Here is a 10,649-nt window from a genome sequence, read left to right as displayed (position 1 = left end):
TGGCTTACACTGCTATGGAGACACTGCGGCTGTGTGTCACTCTTTATTAAGACTCAGTACGTAGCTGTTAGCAGACCATTTGGGCTGTCACTTTTTTGTGGGTTCTACAAGTACAGTAGATGGCGCTGTTATGTGTGTTATCAACTGTGACCACTACCATTGCTCTGCTGTTTTTGTGATGTTTATAGAGACCTCTACATGTACAGTACTAATAAATGAGCACTAGATGTCACTGTTCCTTCATTTTTCGGACTGTTGGTTCCTTTAGAAGCCTCTGTTGGAGATAGATTAAGACGCTAAATTGCTTCATTTTACCTTTCACAGGAAGAAAAACAAACAAAAACAATGGTTAAAGGGGTTAACCAGACAGTAAAAAAAAAAAAAACACTAACAATTCCCGTTAGTGACCACCCATTAGTTTTTTACAGTGGCCACTAACGAGCTTTATTCCGATGCAGTAGCCTTTTTATGGCGCTGCATCGGAATTAATAAAAAACAACGGGAGCAGTTAAATCTCCCTGCTCTCAGCTACTGGTGGTAGCTGAGGGCTGGGAGCAGACCTGCTTGAACGGGCGAGATCGATATCAGTATCGATCCAGCTCGTTTAACGGCACCCTGCTATACGATCGCAGGGTGTCAGTGTTTCTATGGCAGCCAGGGGCCTAATAAAGGCCCCCAGGTCTGCCCTTAGTTAATGCCTGCTAGGCCATCAGACAGGATCACACATGGGCCCTGTATCTAAACCTACCATGTGATTGGCTTAGATACAGGGCCCAGTACACAGAATCACACAATCTGTGATCCTATCTCATGGGCACTCTAAGGCTGGGTTCACACAACCTATTTTCAGACGTAAACGAGGCGTTTTACACCTCGATTTACGTCTGAAAATACGGCTCCAATACATCGGCAAACATCTGCCCATTCATTTGAATAGGTTTGCCGACGTACTGTGCCGACGACCTGTCATTTACGCGTCGCTGTCAAACGACGACGCGTAAAAAAGACGGCTCGTCAAAAGAAGTGCAGGACACTTCCTGAGACGTAGTTTGAGCCGTTTTTCATTGATTCCAATGAAGAACAGCTCCAAATTACGGCCGTAATTGATGCCTCGCAAAACGCGACTACATGCAATTACGTCTGAAATTACGGAGCGGTTTTCTCCTAAAAACAGCTCCGTAATTTCAGACGTAAATGCAGTTATCGTGTGCACATACCCTAAGCCTGCTACATCGTAGGCTTAAAGGGGTTGTCCAGTCCCTAAACATTGATGGCCTATCCTCAGGATAGGTCATCAATAGCTGATGGGTAAGATCAATATCCATGTCTGCTTAACCCCTTCCCGCTCCTGGTCGTACTATTAGGTCATGGTAGCTGTATCGTTCGCACTCCATGACCTAATAGTACGTCTCGGGAGTAACGGCCGTTTCGGCCGTCCTCCCGACACATACAGGGGCTGTGACAGCTGCTGTCTCGTACAGCAGCTGTCACAGCTCCTACAGCGGGGACCGATCGCTGTGTCCCCGCTGATTAACCCCTTAAAAGCCGCGTTCTATAGAGATCGCGGCTTTTTAGGGGTTAAGCTGCCATCGCCGGCCTGCTACACGATAGCGGCCGGCGACGGTGACTATGGCAAACGGACACCAAACAATGGCGTCCGGCTATGCCATCGACGGAAGCCTAGTGAGTCCTGACAAAGTCAGGACCCACTATGCTTGCTGTCAGTGAGTAGCTGACAGTTCTAATACACTGCACTACGCATGTAGTGCAGTGTATTAGAATAGCGATCAGGGCCTCCTGCCCTCAAGTCCCCTAGTGGGACAAAGTAATAAAGTTAAAAAAAAAGTTAAAAAAAGATGTGTAAAAATAAGAAAATAAAAGTTTTAAAAGTATTAAAAGTAAAAATCCCCCTTTTTCCCTTATCAGTCATTTATTATTAATAAAAATATATAAACAAACAAATAAACTATACATAATTGGTATCGCCGCGTCCGTAACGGCCTGAACTACAAAATTATTTCGTTATTTATCCCGCACGGTGAACGCCGTAAAATAAAATAATAATAAACCGTACCACAATCACAATTGTTTGGTCACTTCACCTCCCAAAAAATGGAATAAAAAGAGATCAAAAAGTCGCATGTACCTAAAAATGGTCCTTATCGAAACTACAGTTCGTTACGCAAAAAATAAGTCCATGCACGGCTTTATTGATGGAAAAATAAAAAAGTTCTGGCGCTTAGAATAAGGTAACACAAAAAGTTAATGATTTTTTACAAAACGTATTTTATTGTGCAAACGCCATAAGACATAAAAAAAAACTATAAACATATGGTATCGCCGTAATCGTATCGCCCCGCAGAATAAAGTGTACATGTCATTTATAGTGCACGGTGAACGCTGTAAAAAAAAATAGAATAAAAAAACATTAGTAGAATTGCTGTTTTTTAGTCACCACGCCACCTAAAAATAGAATAAAAACTGATAAAAAAAGCCGCAGTGCACCCCAAGAAAACTACAATGGATTCCTCAAGGTGTCTAGTTTCCAAATTGGGGTCACTTTTGGGGGGTTCCCAATGTTTTGGCACCACAAGACCTCTTCAAACCGGACATGGTGCCTAATAGAAAAGAGGCCTCAAAATCCACTAGGTGCTCCTTTGCTTCGGAGGCCGGTGCTTCAGTCCATTACCGCACTTAGGGCCACATGTGGGACATTTCTCAAAACTGCAGAACCTGGGCAATAAGTATTGAGTTGCGTTTCTCTGATAAAACCTTTTGTGTTATAAAAAAAATGGTATAAAGAGGATTTTCTGACAAAAAAAAATATTTAAATTTCACCTCTACTTTGCTCTAAATTCCTGTGAAACACCTAAAGGGTTCATAAACTTTCTAAATGCTGTTGTGAATAATTTGAGGGGTCTAGTTTCTAAAATGGGGTGTTTGATAGGGGTTTCTAATATATGGGCCCCTCAAAGCAACTTCAGAACTGAACTGGAACCTAAAAAATAAATAAAATTAGGCAATACTTCGCTTCTTACATTATACTGATAATGAGCCGTACCCACCCCGAGATGACCCCAGTTTTGACCGTTTGTATAAACGGAGACTCCTATTAGACCGTTTCAGTGCCCGGTTTTCCGAAGCATACACCCCCGAGAAGTGTATTTCTATTGATGAGATCTTGGTACATTTTAAAGGGAGGGTTCAATTCCGCGAGTACCTGCCGGGTAAGAGGGCAAGGTATGGCGTGAAGATGTATAAGCTGTGCGAGAGTGCATCAGGGTATACCTACAGATTTAGGATATATGAAGGAAAGGCCACCCCCAAATCAGACTGTATCCTGGACTACAGATCAAGTCCTGAAGCCCTACAGCGCCATGCGGTATAGTATAAGAAGCTGGCCTTGCACATCATACCGATGGCTTTGTACAATGTGTACGAGCTACGTTGATGTGCAGGCCAGAGGGGAACTTTCCTGGAATTTCAAGAGGTGATTATCAAAAACCTAATCTTTAGGGACCAAGAAGGGGGGGCACCCAGTACTTCTGGAAGCGGGGCCACACGCATCGTACCAGGGCGGCAACACTTTCCAGGAGAAGTTCCCCAAACTGGCAAGAAGGGAAAAAGTCAAAAGAGGTGCAAAGTCTGCTATAAGAGGGAGATAAGGGATGACACAATATATCAATGTGACACGTGTCCCGAATAACCAGAGCTCTGTAAGAAAGAGCGCTTCTTTGCTTTTAGGGCTTGCGTTTTATTCCACGAGCGCAGTAGAGCCACATGTGGGACATTTCTAAAAACTGCAGAATCTGGACAATACATATTTAGTAGTGTTTCTCTGGTAAAACCTTCTGTCTTACAGAAAAAATTTTTTAATAACATTGAGATTCAGCAAGAAAAATGAGATTTGCAAATTTCACCTCCGCTTTAATTCCTGTGAACTGCCTGAAGGGTTAAAAAACTTTCTAAATGCTGTTTTGAATACTTTGAGGGGTCTAGTTTTTAAAATGGGGTGTTTTATCAGGGTTTCTAATACATAGGCCCCCCAAAGCCACTTCAGAACTCAAGAGGTACCTTAAAAAAAAGGCTTTTGAAATTTTCTTAAAAATATGAGAAATTGCTGTTTATGTTCTAAGCCTTGTAACGTCCAAGAAAGATAAAAGAATGTTCAAAAAACGATGCCAATCTAAAGTAGACATATGGGAAATGTGAACTAGTAACTATTTTGGGTGGTACAACCGTCTGTTTTACAAGCAGATGCATTTAAATTCTGAAAAATGCTATTTTTTCAAAATTTTCTCTAAATTTTGCGATTTTTCACCAATAAACACTGAATATATCGACCAAATTTTACCACGAGCATGAAGCCCAATGTGTCACGAGAAAACACTCTCAGAATCGCTTGGATAGGTTTAAGCATTCCGACGTTATTACCACATGAAGTGAAATATGTCAGATTTGAAAAATGGGCTCTGAGCCTTAAAGAGGCTCTGTCACCAGATTTTGCAACCCCTATCTGCTATTGCAGCAGATCGGCGCTGCAATGTAGATTATAGTAACGTTTTTATTTTTTTAAAAACGAGCATTTTTGGCCAAGTTATGACCATTTTTGTATTTATGCAAATGAGGCTTGCAAAAGTCCAAGTGGGCGTGTTTAAAGTAAAAGTCCAAGTGGGCGTGTATTATGTGCGTACATCGTGGCGTTTTTACTACTTTTACTAGCTGGGCGTTCTGACAAGAAGTATCATCCACTTCTCTTCAGAACTCCCAGCTTCTGGCAGTGCAGACACAGCCGTGTTCTCGAGAGATCACGCTGTGTCGTCACTCACAGGTCCTGCATTGTGTCGGACGAGCGAGGACACATCGGCACCAGAGGCTACAGTTGATTCTGCAGCAGCATCGGCGTTTGCAGGTAAGTCGATGTAGCTACTTACCTGCAAACGCTGATGCTGCTGCAGAATCAACTGTAGCCTCTGGTGCCGATGTGGCCGACACGATGCAGGACCTGGGGCAGGAAGTGAGTGACGTCACAGCGTGATCTCTCGAGAACACGCTGTGTCTGCACTGGTCTGCACTGCCAGAAGCTGGGCGTTCTGAAGAGAAGTGGATGATACTTCTCGTCAGAACGCCCAGCTAGTAAAAGTAGTAAAAACGCCCCGATGTACGCACATAATACACGCCCACTTGGACTTTTACTTTAAACACACCCACTTGGACTTTTGCAAGCCTCATTAGCATAAATACAAAAATGGTCATAACATGGCCAAAAATGCTCGTTTTTTAAAAATAAAAACGTTACTGTAATCTACATTGCAGCGCCGATCTGCTGCAATAGCAGATAGGGGTTGCAAAATCTGGTGACAGAGCCTCTTTAAGGCCAAAACTAGGCTGCGTCCTTAAGGGGTTAAGCTGATGGGTCGGGGTCCAACTCCCCGGACCCCTGCCAATCAGCTGTTTTGAAGGGCCGCAGCGCTAATACGAGAGCTGCTTCCCCTTCATTTCCCTCACTTGCTCACACTGTGAGTCGCCGACACGGATTCAAAGTGTGAGCAGGTGACCGGAATGAAGGGGAAGCAGCTCTCGTACGATAGCTGCGGCCCCTTCAAAACAGCTGATTGGCGGGGTCCCGGGAGTCGGACCCCGACCTATCAGTTTAAGCAGACAGGGATAATAATCTTACCCTCCTCTTCAGCCGCAGCGGAGGTCCTGACTCTATCCAGGGTCAGGATGTTGTGCGAAACAAAATGCCAGAGGCAAGAACAACCCTATTTCCCAACTACCATTAGATTGTATTTATAATCTTTAATATGCTATTTCAGCAACCAGACATACAGACAAAACCAACATAAATGGTTAAAATTTCCAATGCATGGATAGGGTCAATAGCCGTTCATGGCTATAACAGTGTGCACATGTGTGTGCCGTTTGAATAGTCCCTGCTGACAGCGGTGTGCCGATTGTATAAGCAATGAATGCAGCAATGAACAGGTGTGTCTGTCGTCTGTATCTAGCAGACAGACGTTTACAGCAAACACCGATACCGACAGCGGACTTCTAGGCAGTTAGATTGTTAGATTACTAGATTGCCCTAATACCAGCATGTGTTAAAAAAGGGATAAGTCTCTATGTGGACGAAATCCTGTCACCGTTCGTCTCCTCCTTGCCCTCCTTTTTAAGGGACACCAAGGACACTGTCGCCAGGATCCAGGAGATCCATGTCACCCAAACCACCATACTTGCCACTATCGACGTCGAATCACTATACACTAACATTCAGCACCAATTAGGTGTAAATGCAGTCAAACACTTTCTAAGCACCAAAGGCACTCAATTTAATTTACACAATGACTTCGTTATATCACTGCTACAATTTCTTCTCACGCACAATTTCTTTACTTTTGATAGAAAGTACTATAAACAAATTAAAGGCACGGCCATGGGGACTGTATGTGCACCCACTTACGCAAATTTATTTCTAGGGTGGTGGGAAGACACCATTGTTTTCACAGATAATTTACATATTTTCATATCACATATTCTGTTCTGGGGGAGATTCATCGACGACATTCTCATCTTCTGGGACGGTGACACTGATTTATTTAATGATTTCGTTCTGACACTTAACAATAATGATATTGGCATGAGATTCACTCATGAAACACATAAGAGCGAGATTAACTTCCTTGACCTCAAGATCTCCTTGGACCCTGGCGGTAGTGTCCACACCGATATCTTTCGTAAAGCCACTGCTACAAATAGTCTCTTACATTGGCAGAGCCATCATCCACCTACCCTTAAAAGAGGTATACCGATAGGGCAATATCTGAGAGCCAAGAGGAATTGTTCTGATGAACAATCCTTTCAGATCGAAAGCGATGTACTATTCAACAAATTTGTGGCCCGTGGCTACCCAAAAAAGTGGCTACACAGGGCCTATGCCAGAGCTAGGGCGACGAATAGACAGAATTTGATCCAGGATAGTGGGATCAATCCCATTGAAACTAAGTCATCTGGTGCCATACGCTGCATTGGTACATATGATGTTTGCTCTTCTCAAGTTGTAGACATCCTTAAAAAACATTGGCCAATACTTACCACTGACCCAGACCTTAAAAAAGTCATTTCTGCAGTTCCAAGTATCACTTATCGTAGAGGAAAAAACCTACGAGAACTGTTGGTACATAGTCATTACTCCACCATAAGTAAGTCTCAACAAACTTGGTTAAAATCTCCAGTTAGGGGTTCCCATCCATGTGGTCGTTGCTCCTTCTGTCCTCTCATGCCCACGACAAAAATCTTTACTAATCCATCTGACGGGAAAGTTTATACCATCAAGCAGTTTATTAACTGCCAGAGTAGCGGGGTAATATATATAGCGAAATGCCCCTGTCCCAAATTATACGTGGGTAAAACCATACAGGAACTAAGAAGGAGGATCTCGAGGCACCTGAGCACTATTAGCCATAAAGATGATACTACGCTATCCAGACACATGCACCAACTACATGGTGGTGATACTAAGTTACTTCAGTTCTGGGGTGTTACTCAGATCAAATTGGGACCAAGAGCTGGTAATCTAGACCGAATGCTATTACAAGAGGAGGCACGATGGATTCATCGATTGCACTCTCTTGGTCCCTCTGGCCTTAATGAGGGCTTTACATTTACGGCTTTTCTCTGAGATCGATATATCAATATATCATTGTTAGTGCCACTATTATAGTGGTATATATCCATAATCTGTTTCTATTTATTTCTATTTATTTCTATATTTTTCATTTTATTTTATTGTACATATTAGATATAAGTACAGACACTGTCCATCTTTTGAGTTCTGGCGGACTCCGACTCTCCCTGTCTCATTTGGGTGCCTTCAATCTTTGTTGCACTCAATGATAAAGGAACCAGTTGCATCAGTCTAGAGGGCATTAGTCTTTGTCTAGACGCACCATTTTAGTATGCTCAATGTGATCTTCAGTTCAGTTTTGGTATAGATTCATTTTATGAGCTGTCTCGAGACTTATGTATGTGTGAATACATCATATGTATCTGTGGTACGTTTGCTGTAATGATAGTGCTACTTTACTACTCTCCTGGAGTCTCTAACAGCTGTGTGCCTTGTCACTTTTGCATTCTTGCTGTGACTTGGTACGACACCACCATCTGTACTCTAGTACTTTATTACTATATATCGGCATTAGTATCTGTTGCCATGCGACAGACTCTTACTATCTATCTGTTTGGCCGCTATTAAGCGGCTCATCTATATATCTACTTATCTACTCATTGTCCATCACTACAGTATGGTAGCTGGTTCGTATGTCAGCTACTCTGCACCCTGAGCTGATGTAAATTGAACTCACTCATTTAGCGATCTTTGAGAGTGGCTCTGTCGGTATAAGTGCTGACTTAGCCCTAGTGCGCATGTGTGGGCGTTCTTATCTAGACACTCGGGCCATCTACTATTCTATTGGCAGTGTTAGCTGCCATTTAAGTGGTGGTTCGTTGGTTCCCACCCACCTCTAATGCCATTGGTCTAACCCACATACACACCCCCCTGAGACGTCACCAAGGATTCCCATAATAGTGAGAGTTTATCGGCGCGCCGCCAGTAGCCCCATGAACCCCTGAGGACGCTACATAGTAGCGAAACATGTCGGGGGGGGGGGGCTCTCTGTTCTTTTTTAACACATGCTGGTATTAGGGCAATCTAGTAATCTAACAATCTAACTGCCTAGAAGTCCGCTGTCGGTATCGGTGTTTGCTGTAAACGTCTGTCTGCTAGATACAGACGACAGACACACCTGTTCATTGCTGCATTCATTGCTTATACAATCGGCACACCGCTGTCAGCAGGGACTATTCAAACGGCACACAAATGTGCACACTGTTATAGCCATGAACGGCTATTGACCCTATCCATGCATTGGAAATTTTAACCATTTATGTTGGTTTTGTCTGTATGTCTGGTTGCTGAAATAGCATATTAAAGATTATAAATACAATCTAATGGTAGTTGGGAAATAGGGTTGTTCTTGCCTCTGGCATTTTGTTGTTCATTTGTTATATTAGACCTGCCAACTACCAAGGGTCCAAACCTTTTCTAGGATGTTGTGCGCGTCGCATAGCGTTGTGACGTCAGGACCTCCGCTGCGCTCTGGAACCAGGCGGGTAAGTACTGTCAGTCAGTGGCGTAACTACCACTATAGCAGCAGTAGCGGGTGCTACGGGGCCCGCAGCTTGAGGGGGCCCGTGACACCCGCCAGCACGGGGCCCCCCCCTTGGCCGGAGGCTCCGCTAGCAGCCGCTATAAGGGGTTGTTCCTACAAAAGACATGCATCCCCTATATAGGGGATACATGTGTGATCGCTGGGACGCCCAGCAATAAGGAGAACGGGGGACCGAAAGTCCCCCGAAGTTCTCCATGACAAACCTCGGACTTCGTAAAAATGAATGGAGCGCCAGTCGCACTTTTTATTCAACTGCGCAGACTCCGGAAGTCCGAGGTTAGTCATGGAGAACTTGGGGGGAATTTTGATCCCCTGTTCTCCTTATCGCTGCCAGCGATCACACATGTATCCCCTATCCTGTGGATAGGGGATGCATGTCTTTTATAGGACAAACTATAGGCCGTTTTTTTTTGGGGGGGGGCTATATGGCATTATCTACAGGGGGGGTTCTGTATGACGTTATCTACAGGGGGGGGTTCTGTATGGCGTTATCTACAAGGGGGTCTGTATGGCGTTATCTACAGGGGGGGGTTCTGTATGGTGTTATCTACAGGGGGGGTCTGTATGGCATTATCTACAGGAGGGGTTTGTATGGCGTTATCTACAGGGGGGCCGTATAGCGTTATCTACAGGGGGGTCTGTATGGCGTTATTTACAGGGGGGTCTGTATGGCGTTATCTACAGTGGGGTCTGTATGGCGTTATCTACAGGGAGGGTCTGTATGGCGTTATCTACAGGGGGGTCTGTATGGCGTTATTAACAGGGGGTCTGTATGGCATTATCTACAGGGGGCTGTATGGCGTTATCTACAGGGGGGGCTGTATAGTGTTATCTACAGGGGGGTCTGTATGGCGTTATCTACAGGGAGGTCTGTATGGCATTATCTACAGGCGGGGCTGTATGGCGTTATCTACAGGGGGGCTGTATGGCGTTATCTACAGGGGGGTCTGTATGGCATTATCTACAGGGGGGATTTGGGGCTGTAAGATGGTATCTACAGGGGGCTGTGTATGGTGCTATCTATAGGGGGCGCTGTGTGGTGGAATCTATAGGGTGGCACTATCTACAAGGGGGGGGTTGTGTGATACCCAGCGGAGGAGGGGGCCCCAGTCAAATGTTTGCTATGGGGCCCAGTCTTTCTTAGTTACGCCCCTGCTGTCAGTTACTATAATAACAGAGGCCCACGACCCCAGTTACTAAAGTAACTTTTTATTGATGTGGTGTGGGGGGCCGCGGGCCCCCCTGGCTTCGGGACCCGGTCGCAATTGCGACTGCTGCGACCCCTACACCACTGCCTTTATGGCAGCTGTTTACCCTATGGCAGAAGGACACTTTAGCGACACCTGCGAGAAGCTATCATTTCCGCATGGGCCAATATTCCTGCAGAACAATTTCAACACCTAGTGGAATCTATGCCAC

The sequence above is a fragment of the Rhinoderma darwinii genome, chromosome 3, assembly GCF_050947455.1.
Source record: "Rhinoderma darwinii isolate aRhiDar2 chromosome 3, aRhiDar2.hap1, whole genome shotgun sequence".
In the NCBI taxonomy this organism is placed as follows: Eukaryota; Metazoa; Chordata; class Amphibia; order Anura; family Rhinodermatidae; genus Rhinoderma; species Rhinoderma darwinii.
This window is presented reverse-complemented; position numbering follows the sequence as displayed.